The sequence below is a fragment of the Oncorhynchus kisutch genome, linkage group LG7, assembly GCF_002021735.2.
Source record: "Oncorhynchus kisutch isolate 150728-3 linkage group LG7, Okis_V2, whole genome shotgun sequence".
Lineage (NCBI taxonomy): Eukaryota > Metazoa > Chordata > Actinopteri > Salmoniformes > Salmonidae > Oncorhynchus > Oncorhynchus kisutch.
The window spans coordinates 31,716,249-31,740,610 of NC_034180.2; positions in this window are offsets into that span (position 1 = coordinate 31,716,249).

A 24,362-nucleotide genomic window follows, 5' to 3' on the forward strand; every position below is an offset into this window, starting at 1 on the left:
TACACACAGAAAACTATAGAGATAGATTAGGAAGAAGTTATCAGAGCCATTATTTCACCAATTCCCCCTGTATGCATGCATCCAAATCTATTGGCATGGTGTATAATTGACAGTTGCATCTGAATATTGAGTGTCCAACACTGTCAATGACCTTTTTTAGCAGGGAGGAATATTCAACATTCAAATGCTTAGAGCATAGTCAAACAAATCACTCGAGGCAAAATGAGGACCGCTGGACCAAGCTCTGGTGACAGAGGCCAAAATATTTAGCAATGCTGTCAAGTAGTGCTTGACCCAGACTGAACCTTGTCTTTGACAATACAAAACACACACACATACAAAAGACAAGATACAGACGCACACAAACATCAACGACATCACACGCCCAGACACACCTGTTCTCACCCTTATTTCCAGTGCCTGCACTACTCTCCTCCATGTCCTCACATTGCACCATTTTGTTCCTCTCTGTCGCCCATGCTCTTTCAATATTTAGATAGTGAAGCACGTGATTTTTCCATTGTCTTAACATTGGAGGATTGGTTGATTTACACACGACATTTCTGAAACATCCCTTAGATGAGCCTATTGCAAATCAAATGTTGATGTTAAACAAACCTAGAGAGGAGCAAACAGCAGCAGCTAAGTATGAGCTATTCCTGGGCTGCTTCAGCAGCAGCCCATCTGGATCAATAACACTGAGACATGTTTGTTAGACCCCACAGACCCTCCAAACCTGGATTTCTTTATCTCCAGGCTCTATACTGGGGTATTTCACCCAACGTGTGTTTTATTTACAGTGTAACTAATTCAGTATGGTCTTGTTATCTAGACCCTCCAGTGGCCTGTTCCTCCAGAGATGTTGTGGACTAATTGTGTTCACCAGATCTGGGGTCTGGAGCAGTGAAATCCCTGACCTGAGCAGAAATGAGAATATCAATAAAAAGAATCCTGGATGATCTTTGCTTGTGGCAAAACTGTGGCCTGCTGTATGACTGGATGCTGGGCTTTGTAATTACATGCCTCTGAATAATTGAAATCACTGTCTTCTGGCTACGAGTTCATTTACCTCTAATGTTCAATATTGCATTGTTTTATATCATATAATATATTTTAGATGTGTCATAAAACCTCTCTCTAGATATTCCATGACGGTTGTTTTTCGAGTAGGGAACATTAAAAACCCATAAAAAGAACCATATCCAGATCAGCAACAAGGACTGAACCACACTGTACATAGCTGATGATGACACTTCAGTCCAAGGTGTTGTTGGAATGAGGACTCCATTTGCATGATATAGTGCATTTCACGCAGTTTGTTTCGACCTTGCCGTCAGATATGACCTTTACATCATTTGACACCATGGACTTACTGTAAGATCAAAGCAGTCTTTAATGCAGGGACTGGAACAGTAGGCAGTACTGTATGGGGCCGATCCCAGTTTAGGAATTTATGCCTTTCATCATCACACCTTTCCTACACACTGCACAGTATTTGATATTCAGACTGGCTTTACTCGGCTGCGTAATGCACTCAGCAGGTGTGGCTACCTTGCATGCTCTGAATACATTTCATTCAACAGCTGAAACAGATTTTCTCGTGGAGTTTTTATTCAAAGGGGTTTTCAGTGTACAGTGCCTTGCGAAAGTATTCGCCCCCCTTGAACTTTGCGACCTTTTGCCACATTTCAGGCTTCAAACATAAAGATATAAAACTGTATTTTTTTGTGAAGAATCAACAACAAGTGAAACACAATCATGAAGTGGAACGACATTTATTGGATATTTTAAACTTTTTTAACAAATCAAAAACTGAAAAATTGGGCGTGCAAAATTATTCAGCCCCCTTAAGTTAATACTTTGTAGCGCCACCTTTTGCTGCGATTACAGCTGTAAGTCGCTTGGGGTATGTCTCTATCAGTTTTGCACATCGAGAGACCGAAAAAAATTCCCATTCCTCCTTGCAAAACAGCTCGAGCTCAGTGAGGTTGGATGGAGAGCATTTGTGAACAGCAGTTTTCAGTTCTTTCCACAGATTCTCGATTGGATTCAGGTCTGGACTTTGACTTGGCCATTCTAACACCTGGATATGTTTATTTTTGAACCATTCCATTGTAGATTTTGCTTTATGTTTTGGATCATTGTCTTGTTGGAAGACAAATCTCCGTCCCAGTCTCAGGTCTTTTGCAGACTCCATCAGGTTTTCTTCCAGAATGGTCCTGTATTTGGCTCCATCCATCTTCCCATCAACTTTAACCATCTTCCCTGTCCCTGCTGAAGAAAAGCAGGCCCAAACCATGATGCTGCCACCACCATGTTTGACAGTGGGGATGGTGTGTTCAGGTTGATGAGCTGTGTTGCTTTTACGCCAAACATAACGTTTTGCATTGTTGCCAAAAAGTTCAATTTTGGTTTCATCTGACCAGAGCACCTTCTCCACATGTTTGGTGTGTCTCCCAGGTGGCTTGTGGCAAACTTTAAACGACACTTTTTATGGATATCTTTAAGAAATGGCTTTCTTCTTGCCACTCTTCCATAAAGGCCAGATTTGTGCAATATACGACTGAATGTTGTCCTATGGACAGAGTCTCCTGTAGATCTCTGCAGTTCATCCAGAGTGATCATGGGCCTCTTGGCTGCATCTCCGATCAGTCTTCTCCTTGTATGAGCTGAAAGTTTAGAGGGACAGCCAGGTCTTGGTAGATTTGCAGTGGTCTGATACTCCTTCCATTTCAATATTATCGCTTGCACAGTGCTCCTTGGGATGTTTAAAGCTTGGGAAATCTTTTTGTATCCAAATCCGGCTTTAAACTTCTTCACAACAGTATCTCGAACCTGCCTGGTGTGTTCCTTGTTCTTCATGATGCTCTCTGCGCTTTTAACGGACCTCTGAGACTATCACAGTGCAGGTGCATTTATACGGAGACTTGATTACACACAGGTGGATTGTATTTATCATCATTAGTCATTTAGGTCAACATTGGATCATTCAGAGATCCTCACTGAACTTCTGGAGAGAGTTTGCTGCACTGAAAGTAAAGGGGCTGAATAATTTTGCATGCCCAATTTTTCAGTTTTTGATTTGTTAAAAAAGTTTGAAATATCCAATAAATGTCGTTCCACTTCATGATTGTGTCCCACTTGTTGTTGATTCTTCAAAAGAAAATACAGTTTTATATCTTTATGTTTGAAGCCTGAAATGTGGCAAAAGGTCGCAAAGTTCAAGGGGGCCGAATACTTTCGCAAGGCACTGTATTTATCTTAAGCCATCCCTTTAGATACGATGCCCCTTTATTTGAATTTTGTTGACAGACTCAACAGAATACAGTGAAAGAACGGCTTCAGAATATCAATGAAAGAAAACCTATGCATATTCTCTGATCTTGTAGATTATTTAGGCACATTTTAGCAATGGGAAAGTATGTAGGAATCATTAAAAAAAAGTTTGGAGAGCCTTTACGCACGACATACCACATACGGACGAATAACAAATACAGTGGTTTGATTCATCCTGAATATGATATTCAAGTTATATTCAAGATATTCAAGATTGTATTTTTTACAATAGGTGTTGAACAATAATCCTGTAATCTAGCCTAATTCTCACTAATCATGGAATTGTATGACAATGGTCCAGTTGTCATGAACTGTGCACCAGGCTCCAGGTTTAACCTGCTACTTGTGGTCTGAGTTCCATAATGATTCAAATATCAAATCAAATCAAATCAAATGTATTTATATAGCCCTTCAGCTGATATCTCAAAGTGCTGTACAGAAACCCAGCCAAGCAATGCAGGTGTAGAAGCACGGTGGCTAGGAGAAACTCCCTAGAAAGGCCAAAACCTAGGAAGAAACCTAGAGAGGAACCAGGAAATAGGCAACATATTGTAAATTATTGCACAAAGTTAGACTAATATGATCCACTAATGCTAGCGACCCTCAATAACAATTTACAAGGACTTGACAGAGGAAAGAAAGGTAAGGGACTGTATGTTTTTCATAATGAGGGGTACCTGGAGAAAATAATACCTCTCTGAAATGAAAATGGATGGCCCTCCCTTCAGTAAAACATATATTTTTACCTGACCCTCCCTGAAGGTTTGATAACAAACAAGTGACTCTCCCCATACCCAAAATAATAATGAAAACATAAAGTGGATAGCAGATAACATGCCCACCGTTTACCCTCACTCCTAGGACAGACCAGAGCCTTAGATACAGCGCATTCGGAAAGTATTCAGACCCCTTGACTTTTGTTAAGTTACAGCCTTATCCTAAAACTTACCCTCATCAATCTACACACAATACCCCAATACGACAAATCTAAAACAGGTTTTTATAAAAAAGATTTACATTTGCTTTGAGACTCAAAATTGAGATCAGGAGCATCCTGTTTCCATTGATCATCCTTGAGATGTTTCTACAACTTGCTTGGAGTCCTTCTGTGGTAATTTAAATTGATTGGACAGGATTTAGAAAGACATACACCTGTCTATATAAGGTCCTACAGTTGACAGTGCATGTTAGAGCAAAAACCAAGCCACGAGGTCTAAAGAATTGTCCATAGAGCTCCAAGACAGGATTGTGTCGAGGCGCAGATTTAAAGAGGAGTCCGTAATTTGCTTTCTAATGATCATGTTCTTTTCCTCAAAGAAGTTCTGCTGCTGAGGTGAAAGCCATCCTCTCTTGGGGAATGCTGCTTTTTAGTTAGCTTTGAAACAGTATCAAAATAAATTTGGGATTGTTTTATTTTCCTTAATTAAGTTGGAAAAATAGAATGATCGAGCAGAATTGAGGTCTCTTTGATACTGCACGGTAGTGTCTTTCCAAGCTAGTTGGAAGACTTCCAGTTTGGTGTGGCGCCATTTCCGTTCCAATTTTCTGGAAGCTTGCTCAGAGCTCGGGTATTTTCTGTATACCAGGGAGCTAGTTTCTTATGACAAATGTTTTTGGTTTTTAGGGGTGCGACTGCATTTAGGGTATTGTGCAAGGTTAAATTGAGTTCCTCAGTTAGGTCATTAACTGATTTTTGTACTCTGACGTCCATGGGTAGGCGGAAGGAGTCTGGAAGGGCATCTAGGAGTCTTTGGTTTATCCGAGAAGGACTTTTGATGATTCTTGGTTGGGGTCTGAGCGGATTATTTGTTGCGATTGCAAACGTAATAACATGGTGGTCCGATAGTCCAGGATTATGAGGAAAAACATGAAGATCCACAACATTAATTCCACGGGACAGAACTAGGTCCAGAGTATGACTGTGACAGTGAGTAGGTCCGGACACATGTTGGACAAAACCCACTGAGTCGATGATGGCTTCGAAAGCCTTTTGGAGTGGGTCTGTAGAATATTATCTTCCATAACTACAAGGTCCGATAGGACTTCAGGGAACTCAGTGAGGAACACTGTATATGTCCCAGGAGGCCTGTAAACAGTAGCTATAAAAGTGATTGAGTGGGCTGCATAGATTTCATGACTAGAAGCTCAAAAGACGAAAACATAGTTTTTTTGTCAATTGAAATTTGCTATCATAAATGTTAGCAACACCTCCGCCTTTGCAGGATGCATGGGGGATATGGTCACTAGTGTAACCAGGAGGTGAGGCCTCAATTAACACAGTAAATTCATCAGACTTAAGCCATGTTTCAGTCAGGCCAATCACATCAAGTTTATAATCAGTGATTAGTTCATTGACTATAACTGCCTTGGACGGGAGGGATCTAACATTAAGTAGCCCAATTTGGAGATGTGAGGTATCACAATCTCTTTCAATAATGGCAGGAATGGAGGAGGTCTTTATCCTAGTGAGATTGCTAAGGCGAACACCGCCATGTTTAGTTTTGCCCAACTTAGGTCGAGGCACAGACAAGGTCTCAATGGGATAGCTGAGCTGACTACACTGACTGTGCTAGTGGCAGACTCTACTAAGCTGGCAGGCTGGCTAACAGCCTGCTGCCTGGCCTGCACCCTATCTCATTGTGGAGCTAGAGGAGTTAGAGCCCTGTCTATGTTGGTAGATAAGATGAGAGCACCCCTCCAGGTAGGATGGAGTCCATCACTCCTCAACAGGCCAGGCTTGGTCCTGTTTGTGGGTGAGTCCCAGAGAGGGCCAATTATCTACAAATTCTATAATTCTATCTTACAACCTTCTTCGCATGCCTTGAGGATAACACAGTGCTTCCTACGCGGCCCGCTACCAAGGACTGTGGGCTCTCCTTCTCCGTGGCCGATGTGAGTAAAACATTAAAACGTGTTAACCCTCGCAAGGCTGCCGGTCCATCCCTAGAGTATCCTCAGAGTATGCGCAGACCAGCTGGCTGGTGTGTTTATGGGCATATTCAGTCTCTCCCTATCCCAGTCTGCTGTCCCCACATGCTTCAAGGTGGCCACCATTGTTCCTGTACCCAAGAAGGCAAAGGTAACAGAACTTAATGACTATCACCCCGTAGCACTCACCTCTGACATCATGAAGTGCTTTGAGAGACTAGTCAAGGATCATATCACCTCTACCTTACCTGCCACCATTGAACCACTTCAATTTGCTGACCGCAAGGCACTACAGAGGGTAGTGCGTACAGCCCAGTACATCACCTGGGCTAAGCTGCCTGCCATCCAGGACCTCTACACCAGGCGGTGTCAGAGGAAGGCCCTAAAAATTGTCAAAGACCCCTGCCACCCCAGTCATAGACCATTCTCTCTACTAATGCATGGCAAGCGGTACAGGAGTATAGGACAAAAAGTGGGCCTTGGTAGAGGAGCTGACCAAGAACCCGATGGTCACTCTGACGAGCTCTAGAGTTCCTCTGTGGAAATGGGAGAACCTTCCAGAAGGACAACCATCTCTGCAGCACTTCACCAATCAGGCCTTTATGGTAGAGTGGTCAGATGGAAGCCAATCCTCAGTAAAAGGTACATAAAGGACTCTCAGACCATGAGAAACAAGATTCTCTGGTCTGATGAAGCCAAGATTGAACTCTTTAGCCTGAATGCCAAGCGTCACGTCTGGAGGAAACCTGGCATCATCCCTATAGTGAAGCATGGTGGTGGCAGCATCATGCTGTGGGGATGTTTTTCAGCGGCAGGGACTGGGAGACTAGTCAGGATGAAGGGAAAGATGAACGGAGCAAAGTACAGAGACATCCTTGATGAAAACCTGCTCCAGAGCACTCAGGACCTCAGAGTGGGGCAAAGGTTCACCATCCAACAGGACCATGACCCTAAGCACACAGCCAAGACAACGCAGGAGTGGCTTCCAGACATGTCTCTGAATGTCCTTGAGTGGCCCAGCCAGAGCACGGACCTGAATCCAATCTAACATCTCTGGAGAGACCTGAAAATAGCTGTGCAGTAACGCTCCCCATCAAACCTGACAGAGCTTGAGAGGATCTGCAGAGAAGAATTAGAGAAACTGCCCAAATACAGGTGTGCCAAGCTTGTAGCGTCATACCCAAGGAGACTTGAGGCTGTAATCAGTGCCAAAGTACTGAGTAAAGGGTCTGAATACTAATGTAATTTTGATATATATATTTTTTAAATAACATTTCTAAAAACTTTGTCATTATGGGGTATTGTGTGTAGACTGATGAGGGAAAAAACAATAGCCATTATATAATAAGGCTGTAACAAAACTTGCAAAATGTCAAGGGGTCTGAATACATTCCGAATGCACTGTACGTAGCTAGGCTTTATAAATAAAACTGATTGATGTAGTAGGCTAATATTAACTACAGTAGCTGGCAAATCGTTGCCCATGGAAGGAAGTTAGACTAGCGAGCAAGCTTTTTAGCCAGGTAGCCTAGGACAACAAAAACTTAGTGTGTACTGTGTGACAGAATCATAGACCATTTCGGCAACATGATAGAGAGGAAGACGCATTGGTGTTTCTCTAAAAGTAGGGTCAGTCAACATGTTTTTTCTACTTACGCATAAACACACACACACAAACACACACACACACACAAACACACACACACACACACACAAACGCACACACACACAAACACAAACACATGCACAAACACACACACAAACACACGCACACAAGTAAATCAGTACCACGGACAGCAAAATTATTGTTTTTAGTGGATTAGACTAAGCACAGGTGATTTCATGATGTTGAAATGTTGATGTTGAAATGGTGCTGGAATAGTGGAGGCAGCTCCTGTTTTCTTTGCGACTTGCGGTAACTCTCCAGTGTTCTAACTCAATAGTTGTTAGGTTGTCCGAAAATGTCAGAAACATTAACTTGATTGACCATGTTGTATGTCATGTAGCTGTTTGTTAAATGCAATATGCTTTATGGACTCCACCGGTTGGACTCCACTGGCTTTGTCATAGAACAAAGGTGTGGTTTAATTTATTCTGCCACTGTGTCTTATTGTCTCAGGCTTAGGTCTGTATATCATGGTGGCAAGGCATATGAACTAACAGGTCTTAGAGAAAACAATGCAATTATCACAACACATAGATTCTAATATGTTTTTTTCCCCCTGGCTTGGCTTCCCCAGTGATTTTACCCACGAACCACTCCTGGAAGCCATATTTTTTAAACATTATTATTATTATTATTATTAACATCCAAACACGGCGGCTGAACAAGACTGTTAGGCGATAAGAGCTACAACGTATTTCAAAATGAATCAGCCATGTCATTACAGGGATGACCTTGGGCCTTGTTTGGATAATCAGAAGTAGTGGAACCAATTGAAACAATGTGATGAAGCACTGTTGATTTGCTGTCTTCTCCACAATGCAAACAGCACAGTCATTCAGTCAGCAGCACATGCTGACCTTTCACAGTCAATACTGTATAAGTGGCTCTTATCTAACTCCTGCTTAATTAGCTATTCATATCCCTACACCTTTACATGACTACAAATACCCCTGCTTTATTGTTTTGTTATCACTTCTTCCAGGGGGTTAATATCTTTCTCAATTCTCATTAGCTGCCGATACAGCCCCTGTACCGGTAAGATAGTGAGATTGACTGTGGCCTGAGCACACAATGGTTTGACCAAAGCGGTCCCAACTCCGGTCCATGAGTACCCCCGACAGCAGGCTTGATAATTAGTTGACAAGTAGAATCATGTGTGCTTGTCCAGGGTCACAACAAAAATATGTACTGTTGGGTGTACTGGAATACTGGAATTGAGAAACATTGGGCTAGAGGGTCCATGTATAGACCAGAATGGAAATGGAAGACAGCCACTATACTTGAATAGCTCTAGAGATGGTGTCTACATGTTAGTTCCGATACTGTAGGTGGATAACAAATGAGAGTTATATTTCTGTTGAGAGGAAACAGCAGCAAAAATATTTTCTCCATACCGCACTGGTACAACAGAATGTCAAACCCATCCCAGGCCCACATTAAACAGGAGGATTTTTTATGTGTCATCTCCATAATGGAGATATGCCTCTAAACCCAGGAGTCTGCAACACTCCGGAACAGACAAGTACTGTATTTATCACTCCCACATCACACACTGCAAACACACACACACACACACACACACACCTGAACGCACACACGAGGAAGTAGGAAGATCACTATTGCTCCATCCATCCCTCTGCCAACCTCCCAAGACTTGATCTAATAAGTGACATTTATTAATATGCGTATTCTAAAGTTCACAAATGTAATTATGAAAGAGCAAAGTTCCCTGGCTGTTATTGCTGATTGTGATTGATGGAGTGTGGTGCGTTTGTGAGGAGGGGACCTCCATATGGAAACATAAAAGCATCGCTGGATTTGAGGAGCAGCTAAATCATTTAAGGCAGTAAATCTGATTAAGCATACAGGGAAACAGTGGAGGGGGAGCAGTGTTCAAACTCATATTCACTGAACCCCCCTCTGCCCCTGTAGGTTTCTTATAAGTACCTTATCAAGTATTTATGAATTCCCCTCATGTCTCAGGTATGGAATCCACACTGTTTCTGCTTTAGTAAGTGTCAACGCCATATATCTCAGCTCAAATGGCTAGCTGGCAGCACCCTGTATGACTGAAACACTCTTACTTAAGCTGTGATGAATGGGACGATACAATACATGGTAAGCACCACAGATCTAAAAGACAGATGTACTGTAATACATATAGGAATACAATGAAGGTGAACTAAAACAGGCCTATAGAAGGCAGCCAAGGTGTTCATATTTTAGGTGTGATCATACTGTATATTCAGGTCTGAGATCATCCTCAATGTCTCCTCTTCCTCATTCATAGATTCAATTCAAATCAAATGTATATTTGTGCCGAATACAACAGGTGGAGACCTTACAGTGAAATGCTAACTTACAAGCCCTTAACCAACTATCTGGAGTTGAAAAGTAAGAAAAATGTGCCAACAAATAACATACAAAATAGTAACACAATAAAATAACAATAACGAGGCTATATACAAGGAGTACCCGTACTGAGTCAACGTGCAGGGGTACGAGGGAGTTGAGGTAATATGTGCATGTAGGTAGGGCTAAAAGTGACTAGGAAATCAGGATAAATAATAAACAGAGTAGCAGCAGTACATGTGAAGAGTATGAACGAGTGTCTGTGTGCATGAGCGTATGTAGAGAGTGTGTGTGTGTGCGTGTGTGTGTGTGTGTGTTAGAGTGTCAGTGTAGTATGTGTGTGTGTGAGTAGAGTCCAGTGTGTGTGTGTGTGTGTGTGTGTGTGTGTGTGTGTGTGTGTGTGTGTGTGTGTGTGTGTGTGTGTGTGTGTGTGTGTGTGTGTGTGTGTGTGTGTGTGTTAGAGTGTCAGTGTAGTATGTGTGTGTGTGAGTAGAGTCCAGTGAGTGTGCATAGAGCCAGTGCAAGAAAGTCAGTGCCAGTAAAAAGAGGCCAATGCAAATACATAGTCCAGGTAGCCATTTGATGAACTGTTCAGCAGTCTTATGGCTTGGGGGTAGAAGCTATCTGGACAATGCCCCTGTGTACAAAGCGAGGTCCATACTGAAATGGATGGTTGAGATCGGTGTGGAAGAACTTGGCCTGCACAGATCCCTGACCTCAACCCCATAGAATACTTTTGGGATGAATTGGAACGTGGCGGATGTGTTGTTGCCTACCTTCACCACCTGGGGTCGGCCTGTCAGGAAGTCCAGGATCGAGTTACAGAGGGAGGTGTTCAGTCCCAGGGTCCTTAGCTAAGTGATAAGCTTGGAGAGCACTATGGTGTTGAACGCTGAACTGTAGTCAATGAACAGCATTCTCACGTAGGTGTTCCTTTTGTCCAGGTGCAAGAGGGCCGTGTGGAGTACAATAGAGATTGTGTCATCTGTAGATCTGTTGGGGCGGTATGTGAATAAAGGTGGGTCCAGGGTTTCTGGGATGATAGCATAGATGTGAGCCATGACCAGCCTCTCAAAGCATTTCATGGCTACAGATGTGTGCTACAGGGCGATAGTCATTAAGACAGGTTACCTTGACTATGGTGGTCTGCTTGAAACGTAGGTATTACAGTTTGGGTCAGGGACAGGTTGAAAATGTCAGTGAAGACACTTGCCTGCTGGTCAGTGCATGCTCCACCATTATGTATGGACATTGTACACTATTTGAATTGTCTCACCTAACTAAATTATCTGAAATAATAATCCAATAAGACAACAGTTCAGGGATGTCCCGAGCCCTCTGGCTGAAACCTGTGAATACATGAATGTAAGCTTTACATTGATTTAATCACAGTCAGTGGTTCTGCCTAATGGGACCTCCCTCCATTCATATGCATGCAGAGTGTGTGCAACATTGAATAATATTCTCCCATAGTCTCACACACATATGGCCTTTTCAATCATGTGAAGGATTGACTCCATATTGCGTCCTAGGGTTCAAAGGAGGGGATGATTGCTGTATGTCTCATTATATAGAGAGGAGGAGGGTAATTTGCCTCGCCAGGGCAGCTCTGATGGCCAACCCCAAGAGGTGATTCATTTTGACTGTCCCATCACTCATCTGGTTGGGTGGAGACTGGGACTACCTCTGACAAATGTGTCTGACGTGTGATTGGTGGGAGGAAGTGAAACCCCAAGGTCTGTAATGATGTGATTACTTATGAATATAGTGACCAGAATAGCTTGAATAGCATTCTGGAACATTTAAAATGTCTACAATGGAAATGTTATACTTGAGACAGAGGAGAATAGAGCTTGGAGACGGAAAGAAGAGTTCCACCCACGTTGACGGACATAAAGAGCCCTCCAACATGTCAACAGTCCTATGGCTTGGCAGGCAGCCAGTGTGAATACATGGTTTGCTTGGTAAAGTATCAGAGGCACAGAGCCTGAGCTTTCCAGATGAATACTCTAGAGACAGGGAGGAAGATGTACACATGCAGAGTAGAAACACTATGTCAGATAACAAATGGGATGTCACATGTGCATACAGCATGTGATCTTTAGGTGTCTTTCCAGTCAAAGCACACACTTGCACACTAGCAGAAAAAGGAGGGCTTTAAACCATCTAGAAACCTTTGCCGAGGAAAGGGAGGGGACTACGTTTACCTCATGCAATACAAACAAGGAAACTCATACATATTTCATTTCTAAACAATGGCTTTAGACAAATACCCTTATTTTGTTATTCATGTGGGACGATAAAAGCATTCAGCTCACACGTCCTCTCCTCTGCCTTTCCATGTCTACTGGTTCTCCCTCTGCTGAGCAGTGGATCATAGGCCCTATTGCTGGCCACAAAAGCCTTTAGATAAAAGACAAAGAAGACGGAGAGGAATAGGGATTACCTCCTTCAGGTGACCTTCCACAAGGAGAAAGAGAGAGGGAGGAGAGGGGAGAGGGAGGAGGAAGGGATCTAACAGGGTGAATAGTATAATCCCACTTTCTCTTATTGTGAGAGCAGGACCATGACCATCCATGCATGGATATCACTTCTGACAGCATGTGCTCCTTTCTACAGAACTAAACCCGTTAGCTCTACTCAAAGATACTGTAGGGGTGGATTCTGCCAGATTCAATCAGGTGAGGATGCAAGATTCCCCACTTCCAGCTTTCCTGTGAGACATACAGGTAAAATACAAGCCCTCAGATGTAACAATACAGGTATAGTATATCACAGTAAAGGGACAGGGGAATTCAACGGGAGGGGGATTCTGACACTAACAAACACACTGTTCAGCAATGAATTACCTGGACAAGGACAATGTTCTCCACAAGACATATACATATACTCGGGCTCCCAAGTGGCGCAGCGGTCTAAGGCACTGCATCTCAGGGCTCGATCCGTCACTACAGTCCCTGGTTCGATTCCAAACTGTATCACAATCGGCTGTGATTAGGAGTCCCATAGGGTGGTGCACAATTGGTCCAATGTTGTCCGGGTTAGGTTTGGCCGGGGTAGACTGTCATTTTTTTGTTCTTAACTGACTTGCTTAGTTAAATAAATTAAATGTTAAATTCATGGGACAATTTCTATTTCTTTATTTATTTAACCTTTATTTAACCAGGTAGGCAAGTTGAGAACAAGTTCTCATTTACAATTGCGACCTGGCCAAGATCAAGCAAAGCAGTTCGACACATACAACAACAGAGTTACACATGGAGTAAAAAAAACATACAGTCAATAATACAGTAGAAAAATATGTCTATATACAATGTGAGCAAATGAGGTGAGATAAGGGAGGTAAAAGGCCAAAAAAGGCCATGGTGGCGCAATATAGCAAGTAAAACACTGGAATGGTAGATTTGCAGTGGAAGAATGTGCAAAGTAGAGATATAATGGGGTGCAAAGGAGCAAAATAAATAAATACAGTAGGGGGAGAGGTAGTTGTTTGGGCTAAATTATAGATGGGCTATGTACAGGTGCAGTAATCTGTGAGCTGCTCTGACAGCTGGTGCTTAAAGCTAGTGAGGGAGATAAGTGTTTCCAGTTTCAGAGATTTTTGTAGTTCGTTCCAGCCATTGGCAGCAGAGAACTGGAAGGAGAGGCAGCCAAACAATATAACCAAGAGTAATTTACTACCTAAATGACAGTGTCAGCTTTACAAGGGTTTGGTGTGCTTAGCTCTGTTTTAGCAGGAGGAAATCTGAATATTACTGGGATGTGTTATACCTCTCAGAGACTCAGAGGGATTTCCAGCCCTGGCCAAACACTGACTTCATTACATAGGCCTAGCACTACTGTCCCCCAACTCTCAGTCCAATAAATATGGATATGAGAAGAGATTTACTGGCGAAAGTTGTTGAATGAAGAAAGCGCACCGCAAATTGGCTCTGGAATATTGCCACTTGGATGAGCCGTGATGCCCTATTGCAAATTACATGATGAAATGATTTGTTCTGACAAGACTGGTCTGGAGACTAATTAGCCCACTAATGCTCTCTTTATTAGCTGTTTTTGTTTCTGGGAGACAATCGCTGTCTCTCTCCCTCTCTCCACAGGAAAGGTAAAACAGTCTTTGAACTGAATTAGAAAACAGTCATTTACAACAGCATGGAGAGTAAAAGAAAATGTAGTCTATTAAATGTTTTCACATAGTTCTGATGCATTTACATCCATTATGGCCAGACGGGCAACAACGGTGTTTGTATATCCAGCCAGAAGATCAGGTTGGTGATCTTAGGAATTGGATGGGGGCCAAGGCTTCACCCATCCAGCCATCTGGCTAGCTGGCTGGCTGCGACCCAGTGGAGCAAGTATTCTAACCCCATTCATCAGAGCCATGGATGGCTACATTAAAGCCAGCCGCACATGGTTCAAGATTAAGGCCGTCGGACCAACCAGTGACTGGAAGTGGACTTTTAATCTAACTCCAACATCACCATCCATCACCAATGTGTGGAGAAAACTAAAGACGGGCCCTGTGCTGTGTACTCTGAGAATGGGTTGGAGAGAAATCTGACAGAGTCTTTAGTCAACTTTCTGCAGCTGAACCCAATACATTTCCAGGCCTGACAACACAATAAAGCCACTTATTTCTCATTGTTTTTTCCAGGTATGTACACATACTGCACAGTACCAGAGGGAGCATGCTACCCTGGTCTATAGGGACACTACATTATGAACAGAGGGCCTTCAACATCTTTGTTGATGTTCAGAAAAATAGAAGAAAAGTACATGCCAGAATGTTTTCCCTTTTTCTCAGCATTGAACTTGCCCTCACTCCATTAATATCAAGCAAACCCTATTGCCCCTTGCCGTTCCAAACAGCATTCCCGAATGTTTATTTCCCAATGTCCCTTCTCAAATGACATTCCTCAAACCCCTCTGCACACCTCAGCCTGAAGGCTCGCCTGTCAACTCTGGCTCACCTGTTGACTCACCAGACCACAGCCCTCCCAGCCCCCTCACATGTCTCTTCTGCCTTTCTATTCCCATAGTGTCCTGTACCAGTGACCTCTTACCATGTTTTTCTTCCACAATCTCCTCACCACATCCTGGGCAGTGAAGCAAACTCCCTCCCCTGGATGCCTGGAGCCTCTGATGAGTCTTTCATTAAGGCTAGTGTCAGGATGGAGCCCCCTCCTCTTCTCCTGCGTTCTCAGCCACTGAGGGCACTGCCAAATTGTTTCAGGATGGATGACCTGTCAGGAGGATCCAGAGGAAATACAAACATCCTCATCCATCACAAGGAGCCCCCGACCCACACACACAAGCATATACACACACGGACACACAGAGACACCCACCCCATGTACAGCTACAGTGACATGCCTGCTGACTTTCTCAGACACTGCCGGGCCTGTCTCTGTATTCAGGGGTATTACCAACAGAGCCTGCCTCTGTATTCAGGAATTTTACCAACGGGGCCTTCCTCTGGCAGAGCACTCCATAAGAGCAACCCGGGTCTTTGTGCTTGGGCACTGCCACTTCTCAAGGCCCATTCTCTGTAATAATGGAAGACTCTCAAATGAATCATGATCAAAAAAAGACATGCAGAGAAACACACGGTAAGGGACCTGTTATACTTAATGTGTGTTGTACTGTTCTAATGGGTAATCTGTGGTGAATTAATTGCAAATAAAACAGAAATAATTGGATACTTTATTTTAATATATCCTAATCACCTAAGACCAACTGACACAACTACTAGCATACTTGAGGGTAGAGACAACAAAGGTAATCAAGCAACACCATCCGTAACAGATACCTCTCTGCCACAGGGTATTTATGTTGTGGTCTTGTGAGTGTGTATGAGTGTGTGTATGTACTGTGTGTGTGTGTGTGTGCGTGTTTGTGTGTGTTGTGAGTGTTTGTGTATGTGTGGGTGGGTGGTTGTCAGGATCGACCAGGAGGTTTCTGGGGGGTCTGGGGAGAGAGTTCCCTGCCTTCTCAGCTTTGATCTCCACTTCCTCTCCCAGGGACATGCTCTTCTACAACAGGGGTTCTTAAAAGTGAGGGGTCAGCAAAGGTACTGCAATAGGGGTCTGCACCCAGATCTCAAAATATACTATGTTTTTCAATGTTTTTATGAATATTACTAAAACAACAGATTAAACACATTTTGACCAAGGGATCTGTGGAATACGTTTAGAGGATGTAATACAATACAATGTAATATTATTAATCTACAATTTATGTTTTTAACCCTAGGCAACATGGGCCTGAGACGCTCACAGGGATATTGGTATCCACAGTACTCCACCAATTATACATTTTCAATTCAATACTTATTGTATACTGTATTTTTTCATAATTGAACTGTGATTTTAGCTTTAAAACTGCTAAGGTTTCTCTATGCCTCATGGAAGAATATGTAGAATTGCAGGAAAGTAGCTTGAAAAATGGACAATTTTCTCTCTGATGTCAAGAGGCAGGCCTTTAAAATGTTCCTTCCCATGGCCTGACACTTGGTTCATCTGACCATGCACTGCCACAGTCATAGTAAAACTCATTTTATGCTACTTTTATCTCATCCGAGTTGTGTTCTGATTATGAGGGGTCCTTGATGAATTTGCTATCACAAACGGGGTCCCAGGCCCCTATTCTAGAACACATGACATCTCCATAATTGATCTGCCTTTAACAGATATTCCACCATTAATGCATAAAGTTTCAAATGCCTCTATAGTGGAGACTGGAGACACAGAAAGCTATGTTTCAACCTTCACATAACCCCTGCAACAAACATACAGTGCAGTTTCACACAGAGGACTCCACAATCACTCAACTACACTACTATACTGTATGTACATGCTACACATGCCAACCTGTGTACCAACATCAATACATTTTGTCATAAATAGCTGAAAATAGAGTTTATCTCAAACTCCAATTCCATGTAAGAGTATCCCTCACAGTTGCTCTGCATTCACACAGCCTTAGTGATTTGACTTGAGCCTTGCTGGTGGAGGGACGGCCCCAGCCTGGTCCCCACTGAGCCCTGTTATGTCTGAGGCCAACCCCACCCTGACAGCTCAGGCATGACCTTTCAACTCTCCAAACATTACTGGAGCATCTGAGCATGTCAGGCAAGAGAATGGAAGTTAGAGGGAGGGTTAGGAGGAGGTCGAGGAACTGCAAAGAGACTGTACGACTGTTCCAGGAGGATGGTGGGGGAGAGGGGAGGGGGTGATAATGGAATGGAGAATGGGTGGGGGAAGGTGGTACCTTTGGGGGACTCTCAGGGGTCAGGTAGCACTGCTGATCATTAAGGAGCCCCTATAAAACCCTGGCCTCGGCCATGATTACACTGTGAGGGTGTAAAACAGAGGTTGCTGGGGTGAGGGGAGGAAAGGGAGACTGATAGGAGTCGGGAACCCACAATGTAGAAACACCATACTGTACCTTGATTTGAACAAAATAATCAAGCTGTATTTTTTTTCAGAGCTTATCAAATGATCCGTGCTGCTAAACCCCCTTAAAGGCAGTAAGTAATACATTACACTATACTCCTCTTTCCAGTAGGACACAGGGCCATAGGCTACACGCGTAGGTCTACTACCGTAACTGAAGCTCTATACAGTCATTATTTAGACCTTGTCACAAAATAAAACACAACACAACATTATGTTGTCAATGATGACAGATGAATGTATGACAAGTTTCCTTTGTCTGACCTCTCATGGGATGCCCACATCAGATACATGCTGAAGAGAGCCCAACCAAGAATCCACTGCCTGAGCCTGGCCAAGTGCTGGTCTTTCTTCAGATGTTCTAACCAAAATATGCAGTATGTAACATTCTACCTGGAATATTCTTCACCTGTTTGGGCAGGTCCAAATAGAAGGCCTTCAGTGAAGATGTCATTAGAATACCCCATGACCATTCCCCAGCCTGGAGGCAAAAAGAGATGAGGATAACATACTGAAGGAGGGGACCCACCCACTTCTCCAGGCTCTGACCACAAAACCAAACTACTTTAACCTGTGAAATGGATGCACACAGTCAATCAGTAACACTAAAATACACCAACTGTCCTTTCTGCCTAGAGCATACGGATGGACCCTGTAGTCTACCTGTGCTTATTTCTTACATTCTTAACTGTAATGTGCCCAGTGGTCAAATCTGAACCTTTTAGATTACTGTTTGTATTTTTATATTTCATATTGTGATGCAATTATGTTTTATACAATGAACTTGAAACTTGTCCAACCATCACAAAGGATGTGTTAGGAATCAAACCCTAAGGTACTTCTCCACTGTATAAATACATGCATCTATCTAAATACATTTATCTGTCTGTCTAAGGCCTATTATCCAAGAACAGTAATTCGTCATGGTCACTGGAAACAGAGGTTTAGGAAAGTCCCTAAGAGAAGTCTGTGGAACGGAACATAAGCCCTCTATTCTGGAAGGCTGAAGGTGCAGTAGTCACTAGAGAAGGATTAGAGTACATAGAGTACATAGAAAACAGCCAAAAGTGGATGTGATATCACAGAAAGCATAGTGTCAGACTTGAATATCCTTTGGAAATACTGAACATTTTGCTTTAGATACTGATGTTAAGGCACACGGCTATATAGGTGGCCTCTTTTCACACTCATCAACTCACAAACAATTAGCAACAATTAGCAACGAGAAGAAGAACAGCAGATACAGTGCCTTCGGTTAAAGTATTCAGACCCCTTGACTTTTTCCACAATTTGTTACGTTACAGCCTTATTCTAAAATGGATTCAATTAAAAAATATCCCATAATGAAAAAGCGAAGAGGTTTTTAGACATATTTGCAAATGTATATATATATTTTTTTTAAACAACGTATTTTTGTAAGTATTCAGACCCTTTACTATGAGACTTGAAATTGAGCTCAGGTGAATCCTGTTTCCATTGATCATCCCTGAGATGTTTCTACAACTTGGAGACCACTTGTGCTAAATTCAATTGATTGGACATTATTTGGAAAGGCACACACCTGTCTATGCAAGGTCCCACGTTTGAAAGTGCATGTCAGATCAAAAACCAAGCCATGAGGTCGAAGGAATTGTCCGTAAAGCTCCAAGACAGGATTGTGGATCTGGGAAAATCCACAATCCAAAAATGTCTGCAGCATTGAAGGTCACCAAGAACACGGTGGCATCCATCATTCAAGTCAAATAAAATAAAATACAATCGTCACATGTGCCGAATACAACAGGTGTAGACCTCACAGTGAAATGCTTACCTACGAGCCCCTAAACAACAATGCAGTTTAAAAATATATATATATAAAAATATGAATAAAAATAAGAAATAATAGCAAAAAGTAATTAAAGAGCATCAGTAAAATAATAATAGCAAGACTGTATACAGGGGGGTACCGGTACAGAGTCAATTTGCGTGGGCACAGGTTAGTCGAGGTAATTGAGGTAATACAGTCAGAAGTTTACATACACCTTAGCCAAATACATTTCAACTCAGTTTTTCACAATTCCTGACATTCAATCCTAGAACAATTCCCTGTCTTAGGTCAGTTAGGATCACCACTTTATTGAGGAATGTGAAATGTCAGAAAAATACTAGAGAGAATGATTTATTTCAGCTTTTATTTCTTTCATCACATTCCCAGTGGGTCAGAAGTTTACATACAATCAATTAGTATTTGGCAGCATTGCTTTTAAATTGTTTAACTTGGGTCAAATGTTTAGGGTAACCTTCCATAAGCTTCCCACAATAAGTTTGGTGAATTTTGGCCCATTCCTCCTGACAGACCTGGTGTAACTGAGTCAGGTTTCTAGGTCTCATTGCTCGCACACAATTTTTCAGTTCTGCCCACAATTTTCTATGGGATTGAGGTCAGGGCTTTGTGATGGCCACTCCAATACCTTGACTTTGTTGTCCTTAAGCCATTTTGCCACAACTTTGGAAGTATGCTTGGGGTCATTGTCCATTTGGAAGACCCATTTGCGACCAAGCTTTAACTTCCTGACTGATGTCTTGAGATGTTGCTTCAATATATCCACATAATTTTCCTGCCTCTTGATGCCATCTATTTTGTGAAGTGCACCAGTCCCTCCTGCAGCAAAGCACCCCCATAACATGATGCTGCCACCCCCGTGCTTCACGGTTGGGATGGTGTTCTTCGGCTTGCAAGCCTCCCCCTTTTTCCTCCAAACATAACGATGGTCATTATGGCCAAACAGTTCTATTGTAGTCTGGCTTTTTTAATGGTGGTTTTAGAGCAGTGGCTTCTTCCTTGCTGAGCGGTGTTTCAGGTTATGACAATATAGGACTTGTTTTATTGTGGATATAGATACTTTTGTTCTGGGATTGATTTGCACTTTTTTTTCGCACCAAAGTATGATCATCTCTAGGAGACAGAACACATCTCCTTCCTGAGCGGTATGATGGCTGCGTGATCCCATGGTGTTTATACTTGCATACTATTGTTTGTACAGATGAACGTGGTACTTTCAGAAGTTTGGAAATTGCTCCCAGGGATGAACCAGACTTGTGGAGGTCTACAATTTTATTTCTGAGGTCTTGGCTGATTTCTTTTGATTTTCCCATGATATGAAGCAAAGACTCACTGAGTTTGAAGGTAGGCCTTGAAATACATCCACAGGTACACCTCCAATTGACTCAAATGATGTAAATTATTATTAATTATATTAATTAAATTAATTAATATCAGAAGCTTAGAAAGCCATGACATAATTTTCTGGAATTTTCCAAGCTGTTTAAAGGCACAGTCAATTTTGTGTATGTAAACTTCTGACCCACTGGAATTGTGATACAGTGAATTATAAGTGAAATAATCTGTCAGTAAACAATTGTTGGAAAAATTACTTGTGTCATACACAAAGTAGATGTCCTAACTGACTTGCCAAAACTATAATTTGTTAACAAGAAATTTATGGAGTGGTTGAAAAACAAGTTTTAATGACTCCAACCTAAGTGTATGTAAACTTCTGACTTCAACTCTATGTACATGTAGGTAGAGTTATTAAAGTGACTATGCATACATAGATTATATCAACAGAGAGTAGCAGTGGTGTAAAATAGGGGGGGGGGGCAATGCAAATAGTCTGGTAGCCATTTGATTACATGTTCAGGAGTCTTATGGCTTGGTGGTAGAAGCTGTTTAGAAGCCTCTTGGACCTAGACTTGGTGTTTCAGTGCCAGTTGCCATGTGGAAGCAGAGAGAACATTCTATTACTAGGGTGGCTGGAGTCTTTGACGATTTTTAGGGCCTTCCTCTGACACCGCCTGGTATAAAGGTCCTGTATGGCAGGACGCTTGGCCCCAGTGATGTACTGGGCCCTACGCACTACCGTCTGTAGTGCCTTGCGGTCAGAGGCCGAGCAGTTGCCATACCAGGCAGTGATGCAACCAGTGATGGTCTCGATGGTACAGCTGTAGAACCTTTTGAGGATCTGGGGACCCATGACAAATCTTTTCAGTCTCATGAGGGGGAATAGGTTTTGTCGTGCTCTCTTTGCGACTGTCTTGGTGTGCTTGGACCATTTTAGTTTGTTGGTGATGTGGCTACCAAGGAACTGAAGCTCTCAACCTGTTCCACTACAGTTCCACTACGATGAGAATGTGGGTGTGCTCGGTCCTCTTTTTCCGGAAGTCCACAATCATCTCCTTTGTCTTGATGACGTTGAGGGAGAGGTTGTTGTTCTGGCACCACACAGCCACGTCTCTGACCTCCTCCCTATAGGCTGTCTCATCATTGTCGGTGATCAGGCCAAACACTGTTGTAGCAAACTTAATGATGGTGTTGGAGTCGTGCCTGGCCATGCAGTCATGAGTGAACAGGGAGTACAGGAGGAGACTGACCACGCACCCCTGAGGGGCCCCTGTGTTGAGGATCAGCGTGGCGGATGTATTTTACTACCCTTACCACCTGGGGGCGGTCCGTCAGGAAGTCCAGGATCCAGTTGCAAAGGGGGGTGTTTGGTCCCAGGGTCCTTAGCTTATTGATGAGCTTTGAGGGCACTATGGTGTTGATAGCTGAGCTGTAGTCAATGAATATCATTCTCACATAGGTTTTCCTTTTGTCCAGGTGGGAAAGGGCAGTGTGGAGAGCAATAGAGATTGCATCATCCGTGGATCTGTTAGGGCGGTATCAAGTTTTTTAGGGAGTGTTTGACAGTGATGATGGGTGGGTACAAAAAAACTTGCTTTTCTTTCAAAAACAAGGACATTTCTAAGTGACACCAAACTTTTTAATGGTAGTGTACATGGTCCGTCGCCCCTTGTCTTTCCAGACGCTGCTGTTCTATCCTGCCGATACAGCGTATAACCAGCCACCTGTATGTTGATAATGTCATCATTCTGCCACGACTCCGTGAAGCATAAGATATTATCGTTTTGAATGTTTAAATATATACTACCCATTGGTAGTTACTCTTCTGCGTAGGTCATCAATTTTATTTACCAAAGATTGCACGTTTGCTAGCAGAATTCTCTTCACGCAAATTACAGGGATCTGGGCCTGTTCCCGGGAAAGCAGTATGTCATTCACGTCGGGCTCGTCGGGCTCGTTAAATGAAAAAAAGGATTCTGCCAGTTTGTGCTGAGTAATCGCAGTTCTGATGTCCGGAATATATTTTCGGTCATAAGAGACGGTAGCAGCAACATTAAGTACAAGATAAGTAAAAAAACAAGTTACAAACAACACAAAGAAACAAACAAAAAACACAATTGGATAGGAACAAGTAAAACAGCCTTCTTCTTTGGCGCCATCTGCTTACATTCTTAAATGGAAGAAGGTTGGAACCACCAACACTCTTCCTAGAGCTGGCCGCCTGGCCAAACTGAGCAATCAGGGAAGAAGGGAGGTGGGGAGGTGACTAAGACCCTGATGGTCATTCTCACAGAGCTCTAGAGTTCATCTGTGGGGATGGGAGAACCTTCCAGAAGGACAACCATCTCTGCAGCAATCTACCAATCAGGCCTTTATAGTAAAAGGCACATGACAGTCCGCTTGGAGTTTGCCAAAAGGCACCTAAAGACTCTCAGACCATGAGAATATTAAGATTCTCTGGTCTGATGAAACCAAGATTGAACTCTTTGGTCTGAATGCCAAGCGCCATGTCTGGAGGAAACCTGGGACCATCCCTACGATGAAGCATGGCGGAGGCAGCATCATGCTGTGTGGATGTTTTTCACCATCAGGGACTGGGAGACTAGTCCGGATCAAGGGAAAGATGAACAGAGCAAAGTACAGAGAGATCCTTGATGAAAACCTGCTCCCGAGCACTCAGGACTTCAGACTGGGGGCGAAGGTTCACCTTCCAACAGGAGAACGACCCTAAACACACGACCAAGACAACGCAGGAGTGGCTTCGGTGCCAGTCTCTGAATGTCCTTGAGTGGCCCAGCCAGAGCCCGGACTTGAACCCAATCAAACATCTCTGGAGAGACCTTTAACCGGTGTGAAATGGCTAGCTAGTTAGCGGGGTGCGCTCTAATAGTGTTTCATTCGGTGACGTAACTTGCTCTGAGACCTTGAAGTAGTTGTTTCGCGGCTTTTGTGGAGCGATAGGTAACGATGCTTCATGGCAGGCAGTTGTTGATGTATGCAGAGGGTCCCTGGTTCAAGCCCAGGTAGGGGCGAGTAGAGGGACGGCTCATGTCAGTCTATGTACCTGACAAGGCTTGATTTCATCATAGGAAAAAGAGAAAGTAATATACAACGGAGCAGTTATGATGTCAATGGATTACGATAAAGAGTGAGGGAGAGAGGAAGATAGAGAGAGGATCGACAACGATTAATTAATGGATGTGATCGTATAATTGAATGAGTGCTCATAATGTTAATCATGCAATACCCTTAAATAGGCTGGCATTCCATGCTCCCTACTCCTTAATTTAATTTCATTGTATTTCCTTTAGCCAGGATAGTCCACTCAGTAACGATTGCCACTGTTTTCCAGGAAGTCCTGGGTTCCATAGAATCAATAAAATCATTCCCATCACATAACAGTTGTCTAGATAAAAACCCACCATACACACTCCTCATAGTGCCGGCGGTTACATTTGGCTTGTGT